Here is a 14,022-nt window from a genome sequence, read left to right on the forward strand (position 1 = left end):
AAGGTCGAGGTGACCACATCGCGAACATCATGACATGAGTGAAGTAAAACGAGGTTACTTGGTTTCTGTTTACAAAGTTCCAAGTGGAAAAACAACTTTATTGTGAATTCAGTGTTTACTTTTCTGGAGTATTGTGTTTACTGAGTGAATTGGTGACCAATCTGTTGCTATTTGTGTCTTGCTTGAAGATATTCATCATTGGATTCAAAGCTATGGTATTAATGTGCAATAGTCATCATACCAAAATACGTAGTAATTAATTATATATGTCAACCTATTTATTTTCATGAGATCATGGTATGACCACTGAAAAACATAGCTTTTTATCTTGGCTCCATTACAAATTCAGTATATAATTACTCTATTAGTGGAATCTAGTTTTCAGCATCTTTTATTATTATGCCAATATTCTAAGCACTCAGCTTGCAAACATGCTTAGGTTGTCAGTTTGGGTCGGACTTATGTGAACACTTTACCAAGTGACCTAAGATTACTCAATGCTCATAAAGCTATGGTATTAACGTGCAATGGTCATCATACCAAAATATGTAGTAATTAATTATATATGTCAACCTAATTATTTTCATGAGATCATGGTATGACCGCTGAAAACATAGCTTTTTTTATCTTAGCTCCATTACAAATTCAGTATATAATTATTCATATATTCAATAAAGTAGTGGAATCAGTTTTCAGCATCTTTTATTACTATGCCAATATTCTAAACACTCAGCTTGCAAACACGCTGAGGGTTATGTTGTCAGCTTGGGTCGGACTTAGGTGAACACTTTACCAAGTGACCTAAGATTACTCAATGCTACCATATAGGTATACTACATCTTTGATTGTGAGTTCATCAGAGAGCACTGGAGCAGCATGAGTCTAATTAGGTGCTAATGAATATCCTGCCTGCATCACAGACTACATAAAATGCAAATATGATCAGTGCCTAAAGGTGTTATGAGCTAATGATGGTAAATATATATATATATATATATATATATATATATATATATATATATATATATATATATATATATATATATATATATATATATATATATATATATATATATATATATATATATATATATATATATATATATATATATATATAACAATGTCGGCCATAGTGTCACACCCACTTTTGAAGGCCAAATGACGCCCCTGATTGTAACAACGCATCTTGTAACACCCATGACTGGGTGCCGGTGCAAATCTCCTCATTTAACACCGAGAAATTAATCTAGGCTCTAGGGAACTCAGAAAAATCCAAGTTAGAGAGTGCTGGCTGTGGAGATTGAACCAGTGACCTTCGACATACAAAGCCATGTCTGTCAGTCGAGCCAATAAAGGTAAAGGTAAAGTTGGGGCATACGCTATAGCAGCGCGTGGCCTCGGTGCTCATCTCCGTAACATTGGGCCTTGAGCCTGTGGTGAGAGGGAGCCCATTACCCCAGGACACAGGGCCAGTGTGACATCCGGGCTACCACAGTTTCCCCAGGTAGTCATTTATCGACCACCCCGAGAGGGAGGATGATCAGCTGGGTGAGCTGCACGCCGACTGCCCAGGCCGGGATTCGAGCCCGGGCCCGCGTAGAAGCCAGGCATGCTGACCACTAGACCACGGAGGCGTATTGGAGCCCAATCTCAAGTGAACCCACTCACAATGGCACACAATTTTTTTTCCGGTAAATTTTGTGCTTTGAATGAATTTGCTAATCATTTCTGTCGAAAAACAGCACAAATTATTTTTCACCCCTTCCACCCTAACCTCCTCAGTAATAATAAAAAAAAGTGACAAAATCATAGCCTTGAGGCAGTAATATTCAGCCCCAGCATCAAAAAATTATACTGCTGCCCTATGAAAGGCATCTCTTAACTCCGATGAAGTAGGTGGTGACTGGTGGAGCAGCTTCATTGTCATCCCTTGCAGTGGCAGGTGTCATTGGACCAGCAGATGATGAAGCAGTGGCAGGTGTCATTGGGCCAGCAGATGATGAAGCAGTGGCTGGTGTCATTGGGCCAGCAGATGATGAAGCAGTGGCTGGTGTCATTGGGCCAGCAGATGATGAAGCAGTGGCTGGTGTCATTGGACCAGCAGATGATGAAGCAGTGGCTGGTGTCATTGGGCCAGCAGATGATGAAGCAGTGGCAGGTGTCATTGGGCCAGCAGATGATGAAGCAGTGGCTGGTGTCATAGGACCAGCAGATGATGAAGCAGTGGCTGGTGTCATAGGACCAGCAGATGATGAAGCAGTGGCTGGTGTCATAGGACCAGCAGATGATGAAGCAGTGGCTGGTGTCATTGGGCCAGCAGATGATGAAGCAGTGGCAGGTGTCATTGGGCCAGCAGATGATGAAGCAGTGGCTGGTGTCATTGGACCAGCAGATGATGAAGCAGTGGCTGGTGTCATTGGGCCAGCAGATGATGAAGCAGTGGCTGGTGTCATTGGGCCAGCAGATGATGAAGCAGTGGCTGGTGTCATTGGACCAGCAGATGATGAAGCAGTGGCAGGTGTCATTGGGCCAGCAGATGATGAAGCAGTGGCTGGTGTCATTGGGCCAGCAGATGATGAAGCAGTGGCAGGTGTCATTGGGCCAGCAGATGATGAAGCAGTGGCTGGTGTCATTGGGCCAGCAGATGATGAAGCAGTGGCTGGTGTCATTGGGCCAGCAGATGATGAAGCAGTGGCTGGTGTCATTGGGCCAGCAGATGATGAAGCAGTGGCTGGTGTCATTGGGCCAGCAGATGATGAAGCAGTGGCTGGTGTCATTGGGCCAGCAGATGATGAAGCAGTGGCAGGTGTCATTGGGCCAGCAGATGATGAAGCAGTGGCTGGTGTCATTGGGCCAGCAGATGATGAAGCAGTGGCATATGTCATTGGGCCAGCAGATGATGAAGCAGTGGCAGGTGTCATTGGGCCAGCAGATGATGAAGCAGTGGCTGGTGTCATTGGACCAGCAGATGATGAAGCAGTGGCTGGTGTCATTGGGCCAGCAGATGATGAAGCAGTGGCTGGTGTCATTGGACCAGCAGATGATGAAGCAGTGGCAGGTGTCATTGGGCCAGCAGATGATGAAGCAGTGGCTGGTGTCATTGGGCCAGCAGATGATGAAGCAGTGGCTGGTGTCATTGGGCCAGCAGATGATGAAGCAGTGGCTGGTGTCATTGGGCCAGCAGATGATGAAGCAGTGGCTGGTGTCATTGGGCCAGCAGATGATGAAGCAGTGGCTGGTGTCATTGGGCCAGCAGATGATGAAGCAGTGGCTGGTGTCATTGGGCCAGCAGATGATGAAGCAGTGGCAGGTGTCATTGGGCCAGCAGATGATGAAGCAGTGGCAGGTGTCATTGGGCCAGCAGATGATGAAGCAGTGGCAGGTGTCATTGGGCCAGCAGATGACGAAGCAGTGGCATATGTCATTGGGCCAGCAGATGATGAAGCAGTGGCAGGTGTCATTGGGCCAGCAGATGATGAAGCAGTGGCAGGTGTCATAGGGCCAGCAGATGATGGAGCAGTGGCTGGTGTCATAGGGCCAGCAGATGATGAAGCAGTGGCTGGTGTCATAGGGCCAGCAGATGATGAAGCAGTGGCTGGTGTCATAGGGCCAGCAGATATTGAAGCAGTGGCAGGTGTCATAGGGCCAGCAGATATTGAAGCAGTGGCTGGTGTCATTGGGCCAGCAGATGATGAAGCAGTGGCTGGTGTCATAGGGCCAGCAGATGATGAAGCAGTGGCTGGTGTCATTGGGCCAGCAGATGATGAAGCAGTGGCAGGTGTCATAGTGCCAGCAGATGATGAAGCAGTGGCTGGTGTCATTGGGCCAGCAGATGATGAAGCAGTGGCTGGTGTCATTGGGCCAGCAGATGATGAAGCAGTGGCTGGTGTCATTGGGCCAGCAGATGATGAAGCAGTGGCTGGTGTCATTGGGCCAGCAGATGATGAAGCAGTGGCAGGTGTCATTGGGCCAGCAGATGATGAAGCAGTGGCTGGTGTCATTGGGCCAGCAGATGATGAAGCAGTGGCTGGTGTCATTGGGCCAGCAGATGATGAAGCAGTGGCTGGTGTCATAGGGCCAGCAGATGATGAAGCAGTGGCTGGTGTCATTGGGCCAGCAGATGATGAAGCAGTGGCAGGTGTCATAGTGCCAGCAGATGATGAAGCAGTGGCTGGTGTCATTGGGCCAGCAGATGATGAAGCAGTGGCTGGTGTCATAGTGCCAGCAGATGATGAAGCAGTGGCTGGTGTCATTGGGCCAGCAGATGATGAAGCAGTGGCTGGTGTCATTGGGCCAGCAGATGGTGAAGCAGTGGCTGGTGTCATTGGGCCAGCAGATGATGAAGCAGTGGCTGGTGTCATTGGGCCAGCAGATGATGAAGCAGTGGCTGGTGTCATTGGGCCAGCAGATGATGAAGCAGTGGCTGGTGTCATTGGACCAGCAGATGATGAAGCAGTGGCTGGTGTCATTGGGCCAGCAGATGATGAAGCAGTGGCTGGTGTCATTGAGCCAGCAGATGATGAAGCAGTGGCAGGTGTCATAGTGCCAGCAGATGATGAAGCAGTGGCTGGTGTCATTGGGCCAGCAGATGATGAAGCAGTGGCTGGTGTCATTGGGCCAGCAGATGATGAAGCAGTGGCTGGTGTCATTGGGCCAGCAGATGATGAAGCAGTGGCTGTTGCCGGAGCAGCTAATGGTATCTTTTCCACAAGTAATGAACAATGTGCTGGGATGGTCTCTAGCAATACTGATAAAGTGTGTATCTACAAGAATATGAATTTAAGGGTAATTAATAAATTGTTTTAATAAGAATATAAAAGAATATAAAGAATATAAAAATGTCATTGTCATGAAGGGGCAGGGGTAAACCAGTGTATGCTGTGAGGCCTTGGTGTGGAAGTTCCCTGCCTGAACTGTGCAGCTAATCCCCCATACAGTGAGGGCCTTTTTTACTCCCTCAGGGGCTGTGCAGCTGAGAGAGTGGTGTACATGAGTGTGAGTGTGTGAGTAAGTGTGTGCCTGTCTTGGCTAAAACCCTTCACTGGGGGAAGACAACCAAGGTATTTAGATAGATTGATAGTCATTGACAGATGAACATTAAAAAAAAATCTATATCAAATATGCAGTTCACTGCTATGAACTTATTAACTTTAAGCTGAAATAAAGGCATTGTGGCCAGTATAGCTGCATTCTGTGAGCACATACAAAACTAACTAATATATGTTTTACATTTAAAGACATAACAACTAAAAAAAATTACCAGTCTGCCGCTGCTCATTCTTGCACTTGGTAATGCAAGGCTTTGATTTTTGTTGTACGTTGTACCAACGCCTCTCACAGTCATCCTGCGTACGGGGTCCACTCCCAGGGAAGGCACTGTCAGGGTATAAATGTGAAGCAAGTTTCTTAATCGTTTCACTATGGCATGCTGTTTATTTCCCATACCTTCTCCAATAACATTTAATACATGCTGTGATGGAAAGCTAAATCAGTACCAATATTTTATTTACATGCATCATAAGACATTAACTTTTTAGTTGTTATGAACATGGCCATAAATACTACTTTTCATTACCTACTTTTCTAAAATGCTTTTCTCTAAGTAGGATGATATTACACAATACAGCTATACAAAAAAATTCAAAGCATTAATCTTAATTCCATTCTTTTGAGTACTTCTAACCTAACATTATATCACCAGAAACTGTTTGACCAATGCTATCAAAATAATATTTTAATCTTACTTTACCATTCTCATCAAATCTACCTATTCCGATATAGTCTTAACATAAAATATTTGTAAAAGTGTTGAGAGCCTGGCATGCCCAACCCACCCACCCCCCCAAAAAAATCTAAATAAGGAATAAATAAAAAAAACAGGTAAATATGACTTGACTCTCTTATACTAACCCCCTTTCCACCCTAACAAACTTGGGGACCTACCATGTTAGGTTAGGACGTGTTTGGTAGGACATGTTTAGCAGGAGTTGGTTTAGTTATGTTAGATTGTTGAGGGAGTGGGGGTTGCAGCAGAAATGGTCATGATGATGCTATTCACATGGAGCAGTAGGAATAAGTATGTCCTGTTTGGAAACTCTGTGGTTGTGTTTGTATACAAAAATACCCATTTGACGAGGTTAGGTTAGTTTGCAAGTTACTTGAATCATGGATATGTGAATATGTAACAAAAACAATAAAAGCGTTAACCTTAATCTCATTATCTTGAGTACATTCCAATCTAACATTATATCACCATAATCTGTTTGGCCAATGCTATAAATATACTATTTTAATCTTACTTTACCATTCTCACAAAGCCTACCCATTCCCATATAGTCTTGACATAAAGTACTTGTAAAAGTGTCCATAGTCTGGCATGCCTAGCATCCCCCCAAAAAAAATAATAAACAAATAAAAATAAATAAAGAATGAAAACAGGGCAAATATGCCTTAACTATCTATACCAACCCCTCTTCCCCAACAAACTTGGCATGTTAAGTTAGGATGTGTTCGGTAGGACGGGGCAAGTTTGGCATGGTTAGGTTTAGTTATGTTAGGTTGTTGAGGGAGAGGGGGTTGTGGCAGAAATGGTCATAATGAAACTATTCAGATACAGAATGAAAAGGTATGTTCTGTTTGGAAGGTCAGTGGTTGTGTTATTATGCAAAAAATACCCAACTGATTAGGTTAGGTTAGTTTGTAAGCTGATTGAACCATGAATATGTGATTACTAACCTTGTTACAGCTTCTGCCACTTCAGTCCACGCTCTCTTCTTATCCTCAGGGGTGATACTCTTCCCATAACACCCTCTGATTATACGTATTTTTTCATGAATTTGACGTAAGAAGACCGTTTCATCTGGCGACCAATTAAACTTACTCCTTTTCTGCGCTGGTTCTCCGGCCCGTAGATCATTGGGGCAGATGACGTGGTTATGGTGCGGTAATTTCAGCAGAGCAAGTCGTGACGCAGGCGGGGAGATAAGGGTATTGACGAGTGACGGAGTAAAAACAGCCTTGGAGGCTGCTTCTATCTGCCACAAAACTCAGTATTTTCTTGTGTTTGCCATTTATTATGTTTCTGTTGTACATTTATACATCTTTTCTTTATTTTTCTTTTGAAATATATACTTAATTCATGTCGGATGTTTACGTTTTGCACGGAGGCGTCCTTAGCAACGAGCCCGCCATAAAGAAGAAGAAGAAGAAGATAATAGTAGCCAGGATTTGCTAATACTTACACTCAAAGTTGACGAGGATAGCTTTTACTCTTAATAATTTGAAACTATTAACTTTGATAGTAACTTTAAGAGTAAAAGTTAATAGCTCTCGAGGATACGGGCCCTGATTTTCTATGTAAAAAAAAAATCTATCTATGTAAATCTCTCTCTCTCTCTCTCTCTCTCTCTCTCTCTCTCTCTCTCTCTCTCTCTCTCTCTCTCTCTCTCTCTCTCTCTCTCTCTCTCTCTCTCTCTCTCTCTCTCTCTCTCTCTCTCTCTCTCTCTCTCTCTCTCTCTCTCTCTCTCTCTCTCTCTCTCTCGGAAAATTTATGATCCTCCCCAACACGTGAAGTTCCTCGGGTGAACGGGAACATCACAGCCTCGGTAATTAAGAGACACTGGAGGAGATTTATGTATGGGTTAAATGTCAGGTGCAACAGAATGTCTTTTGGGAATTCGCTGTAAACAGACAAGATAAACCAGAATATCTGCATACAGCTCGTTACCTGAAGTCCAGGAACACATTTCTAAATATTTTAGTCACCAATTAAGGGTTGATATTGCATACGCAAGAGGCCACTCATGATATAGCTAACAAGAGGACAGTCACCTTGCGTTGGGCGGCCCCTAAAACTAGTTATTTGCCCTACGCCTTCCCCGTATTCCTGGTTTGCCTTCCTCTGGCCTTGTTGTTATCACTTATTTATGCTAAGGCGAAGGAGATACACTTATGGCAGAGAAGGAAGCATTTGGACGGACTTTGTGTGTGTGTGTGTGTGTGTGTGTGTGTGTGTGTGTGTGTGTGTGTGTGTGTGTGTGTGTGTGTGTGTGTGTGTGTGTGTACTCTGAAGATGATCAAGTAGAGCTCAGGGAGAAGCTTGAGCCAGCCACGAATGGCGCAATTATTAATTAAACTCTTGCCCTCTCCACTAACGGGCTTGGGGTGACCATTAGACCCAATCATGAAAGCCTACCGACGCTACAGGCCAAATGAATAAAAAAATCACAACTGAGGCTGGGCATGGAAGTGATATACAGGGGCCCCGGATCATTAAGGGAGGGCGGATGGCTGGACTCAGGGAAGGGAGAGACATATAAAGTATTTCAATCAAAGAGGCATGTATCGTGTGAGTGCGTGTTTGTTTGGGGTCGTGTGGTGCCTGTGTGTGTGTGTGTGTGTGTGTGTGTGTGTGTGTGTGTGTGTGTGTGTGTGTGTGTGTTGGGGGGGGGCCTCAACTCAATGCTGGAAGTAGGGTATTGCCACGCACTCACAAGTCCTGATACACACACACACACACACACACACACACACACACACACACAGCTGGTAATTGCTACTAGAGACAATGGGATTCATGGGGTAAGTCTAAGAAACGGCAAAATTATTCATATAACATCCCGAGCCACAGGCCACAATCCGCGCCTGTTTGTTCTAAGGAGAGATTCACTCTACTGACTGACTCTCGGCTCTTACACCTCAATTGTCGGCCGCTCCGGGAGATGACATGATGCTAAAACGTGTACAGACATCATTGAGGGTTTTACTCACATTAACGCTTCCTAGTGATATTTAGTGCTACATATTCAAGTGACCCGGAAAATGCAGGTACCTTGGGAGGGTCAGGGGTGGGCGGCGCTCTGCAGTGGTGCGTGAAAGTGACACATTAAATTTAGGCTGAGTGGATGTAAATGAGTGTCCCCTGCCCACGGTAATTCATCACAGATAGTTGATCTCTCTGCTCCTTTTGTGTGTTCAGGGAAGAAAACACTTGTGCGTGTTACCTAAATTCCAGCCTAATTATCAGTGATGTGTCAGTTGTTCTAGTAATTAACTCTCTCTCTCTCTCTCTCTCTCTCTCTCTCTCTCTCTCTCTCTCTCTCTCTCTCTCTCTCTCTCTCTCTCTCTCTCTCTCTCTCTCTCTCTCTCTCTCTCTCTCTCTCTCTCTCTCTCTCTCTCTCTCTCTCTATCATTTTCTATTCTCATCACAATCTTTTCTATTTTCTCTTCTCCACTCTTTTCCTACCCTTTTATCTTCCCTCCTCGCCTCTCTTCTCTCCTCTTCTCTTCCCGTGTCCTGTCCTCTCCTCTTCTCGTTTCTTCTCTCCTTTCCTCTTCTCCCTTCTCCTCCCTGGCTCTCTAGATCCAGTTTCCAATAATTACTGTGTTTCTGCAAGTGATAATCATGGAGCATAAGGTCCCGCCGAAGCCAAAGCAAGAGATTCAGGCGATGAGGTAAGCGAGCGGAGGTATGCAGAGCAGGACGTAGCGAAAGTGACCGAGCACAGACAGGCACCACAGTTACGACACCCGGGAACCCGGTAGCCCCGCCCGAGGGAGGTGAGCCACGAAACAGCGAGTACTCTCCAGGCAGGATAATTCAAGCATTTGAGAGGTCACACAACACTGCATTACTTAACTATGTATGGGTGCAGATAAGCCTGGAAAGAGTTGTGGCAGTCATAACGATGGGAAAGTATATGGCAGATGTGTGATGTGATGTGCATATTTCTAAGCTCTCCGGACAGATATAAATTAATGCGAGTAAAAAAATAGATAAGAACACAAGCATCTCCATGACACCTCCGTGCAGTACAAACCCACGGCTCAGCCAATCGCGTCGTATGTATCCACACACATATGGAGGGAAGGTACTTAACCACCACCTGACATGGAGGGAGCGGGTGCCCAGGCGGTCACTCTCTCCGTGCTCCACCGACGCTGAGGTGCTAAGGGGACCTGATGGATGTACTATTAACTCCTAAGGCTGTGTGCGACGCCGCCTAGCCGACGCCGCCCTGCCCAGGGTTAAAAGAGGAGTCTAGCCAGAGCACAAATCCTTATTCCTTTCCTCAGCGGCAGCAGCAGGCCGAGCAGGGGGCTGAAGGTGCAAGAAATGGTACTGCTGGAGGTGTGGGTGTCGAGTGGAAAAGCAAAAATAAAGAATATAATGAGAAAGAAGGAAGAGATGGTATCGATGACTGACGAGTGAATAAAATATCAGATATAATATTTCTTCTTTAGACACACATGAACCTTTTTTTCTCCGTCTTTATAAGTGCCTCCAAGTGCACCTCATTTGCTCATAAACGTTTGATGAATGTGCGATTACGGCCACGACTTGCGGTGTAAACTGAAGCCTTCTCCTTCTCCTCCTTTCCTTCCTCCACCTTCATCCTTCCTTTCTTCCCTCCCTCCCTTCCTTCATCTATCCATCCACTCATCCGTCTCTTTCTCCTCCGCCTCTGCCTTCCGCCCTCTCTCCCTCCTTTTAATCTCCACGTGTGTGTGTGTGTGTGTGTGTGTGTGTGTGTGTGTGTGTGTGTGTGTGTGTGTGAATACATATATATATAGATATAGATATATATATATATATATATATATATATATATATATATATATATATATATATATATATATATATATATATATATATATATATATATATATATATATATATATATATATATATATATATATATATATATATATATATATATATATATATATATATATATATATATATATATATATATATATATATATATATATATATATATATATATATATATATATATATATATATATATATATATATATATATATATATATATATATTTTCATACTGACTGCTCTTCTGAGCTTGCTAACTGCATGCCTCCCCTTCTCCCGCGGCCCCGCTGCACAAGACCTTCTACTCATGCTCATCCCTATACTGTCCAAACCCCTTATGCAAGAGTTAACCAGCATCTTCACTCTTTCATCCCTCACGCTGGTAAACTCTGGAACAATCTTCCTTCATCTGTATTTCCTCCTGCCTATGACTTGAACTCTTTCAAGAGGAGGGTATCAGGACACCTCTCCTCCCGAATTGACCTCTGATTTTGAACACTCCTTTAACCTCTGTTCTGGAGCAGTAAGTAGCGGGCCTTTTGTTTTTTTCGTTAAGCCCTTGAACTCTCTCCGTAGCTATAAAAAAAAAAATATATATATATATATATATATATATATATATATATATATATATATATATATATATATATATATATATATATATATATATATATATATACACAAACATATATGCATACGTATATTCCCACATATTGACATATATTTATACATAGAAACATACATACATACGTACATTCTTAAACAAACACATTTATACCTGTTGACATACATACATAAGTCATCAAGTAGCAGTAAACAATCAGCAACGTAAGAGGATTACAAAAAATAAAACAAATTTGTTACTAAGGCATCCAAGTGGAAACAGTTATCGCGCACCCCCCGTGGCCCGCTGGGTATATAAGACGGCAGCAGGTTAGCAGAGGCAGCACTAGCTCCAGCATGAAGGTCCTGGTTGTGTTTGCTCTCGTGGCCCTCGGCGCCGCCGCTGCCTGGCCCGGCGTTGGGTTTATGTCGGATGCCCCAGCAGGTAAACTATAGTGCATATGTGGTGATGTTCTTGTTTTAAATATTTTTCTCTTCCACAAATTTACATAGCCTGAAGGAATGCGCACACACACACACACACACACACACACACACACACACACACACACACACACACACACACTAATGTGCTTTGATTTTTTATTATCGCATTATTGAAAAATTGGAAATAAATGTAATAATTTCTTATACACACAGTGTAAAATCATCAGAGAACGTTCTTTTAGGTAACACTTTAAATACTAGCACAGGATTATTAAAAATCCTGTAGCTAATTAAATGTATATATCAATATTTGATTCACGACAGATGACTAGCAGATACAACGTGACGTGAACTACGCCTTCTACAAGATCTTCGAGCCGATCCGCGACAGCAACTTGCAGCAGAAGGCCATGACCTTCAACCCAGTGGCGGATACCTGCATGTCGAGAAGCTCGTGGACAAGTTAACAAACAAACGATTGCTGGAGAAGAAGCACTGGGCTACCGCCACCAACAAACGCCACCTGGAGGAGGCAGTCATGCTGTTCGAGGTGTTCATGCAGTGCAAGGACTGGAACTACGTCTCCAGCAACGCCGCCTACTTCAGGGAGCGAGTCAACGAGGAGGAATTCCTGTACGCCGCCTACCATGCCATCAAACACTCCCCTCTCACACAGCACGTCGTGCTGCCAGCCGTCTACGAAGTCAAGCCCCACTACTTCACCAAGGCCCAGGTCATCGGGCAAGCCGACGAGGTTAACGAGATGAAGCTGAGGAACATGGTCTTCCAGAACATCTTCACTGTCAACCTCCACGACATGGAACAGAGAGTCGCCTACTACCGTGAGGACCTCGGCATTGACACTCACCACTTCATGATCCACCTGGAAAACCCATTCTGGTGGAAGGACACCTACGGCTACCGCATTGACAGGAAGGGAGAGAACTTCTTCTACGCCCACCACCAGCTCCTCAGCCGCTACGACGCCGAGCGCATCTCCAACTACATGCCCCTCCTCGAGGAGCTGAAACTGGACGAGCTGCTGCACGAGGGCTTTGCTCCCCAGACCACCTACAAGTTCGGCGCTCCCTTCCCCATCCGCAACGACGACTTCCAGCTGCAGGACGTCCACAGGGTCGGCAAAATCCACGAACTTATCCACATGGTGGACCGCATCAACGACGCCATTGCCCACGGCTATGTGGAGAGCGACCAGGGAGAAAGATCAATATTGAAAATGACAACGGCATCGCAGTCCTGGGTGACATCATCCAGTCGTCTTACTACAGCCCCAACCGCAAGCACTACGGCAACCTCACCACCCTGGCCTGCACCATGCTCGACCGTCAGGTTGACCCCAAGGACAAATACGACCTGCCCCCTGGCGTGGTCGCCCACATGGAGCTATACCCCTGTGACCCCGCCGCCTGGGGGCTGCACAAGCGCATCGACAACATCTTCAGGGAGCACTGTGATTATAAATAAATAAGACAAAACCAAACATTTTTACACAACACAGAAAACCAAAGCAGAGACTACTAATAGCCGATATGCTATATCTTTATCTTATTTCATCTCATTAATGTCACCAAGTAGCACTGTTGCTAGTTATGTTATCTTCCAGTGATACTATATGTTTGTTGAACTTGCCAACTAAATTTCTCCATTTTAAATGGTTATCATATTTATAATTTTATTAGTCACTCTTAATTTTATAGCTGTCATTTGTACTGTCAGTATTTTGAGAAGTATTCGGCACCAAACGACAGCAGTTGTGGCGCCACGACCTCACGCCCTAATCAATCTGCCAGGCCCTCCCCGCCCGCACCACAGGCCTCCCGGGCAGCGAAATGGATGGACAGAGCGAAGTAAAACTGAACCCTTTGATGAAGTGCTGTCATGTGGCGTTGTAACTTACTTCAGTTTGTTGATTAATTGTTTAACTGACTGACGAGTTGGCTGATTGACTGATTGACTGGCCGATGGATTGATTAACTGATTGATTGATTGAGTGACTGATGAATTGATTGATTGATTGATTGATGAAATGACTGATGGATTGATAGATTAACTAATTGATAAAATGGCTCATGGATTCATTGACTGACTGATGGATTGATTAATTGATTGATTGATAAAATGACTGATGAATTGATTAACTGATTGATAAAGTGACTGATGAATTGAATGATTAATTGATGGATAAAATGACTGATGAATTAGCTGATCATTTGATTAATTTACTAACTGATGGACTGACTAATATTTTGAAATGATTCACTTACTAATTGATCAATCTTTTCTTAAGAACATAAGAACATAAGAACGCAGGAGTCTGCAAGAGGCCGGTAGGCCTGTACG

General features: G+C 44.1%; 1 pseudogene; it reads left to right on the top strand.

The window, feature by feature from the left end:
- Positions 1–11,571: 11,571 nt before the first annotated feature.
- On the top strand, positions 11,572–13,146 carry LOC126993551 (hemocyanin-like; annotated as a pseudogene).
- The last annotated feature ends 876 nt before the right edge of the window (positions 13,147–14,022 follow it).

This window comes from Eriocheir sinensis, unplaced genomic scaffold (assembly GCF_024679095.1).
Source record: "Eriocheir sinensis breed Jianghai 21 unplaced genomic scaffold, ASM2467909v1 Scaffold630, whole genome shotgun sequence".
Classification (NCBI taxonomy): Eukaryota; Metazoa; Arthropoda; class Malacostraca; order Decapoda; family Varunidae; genus Eriocheir; species Eriocheir sinensis.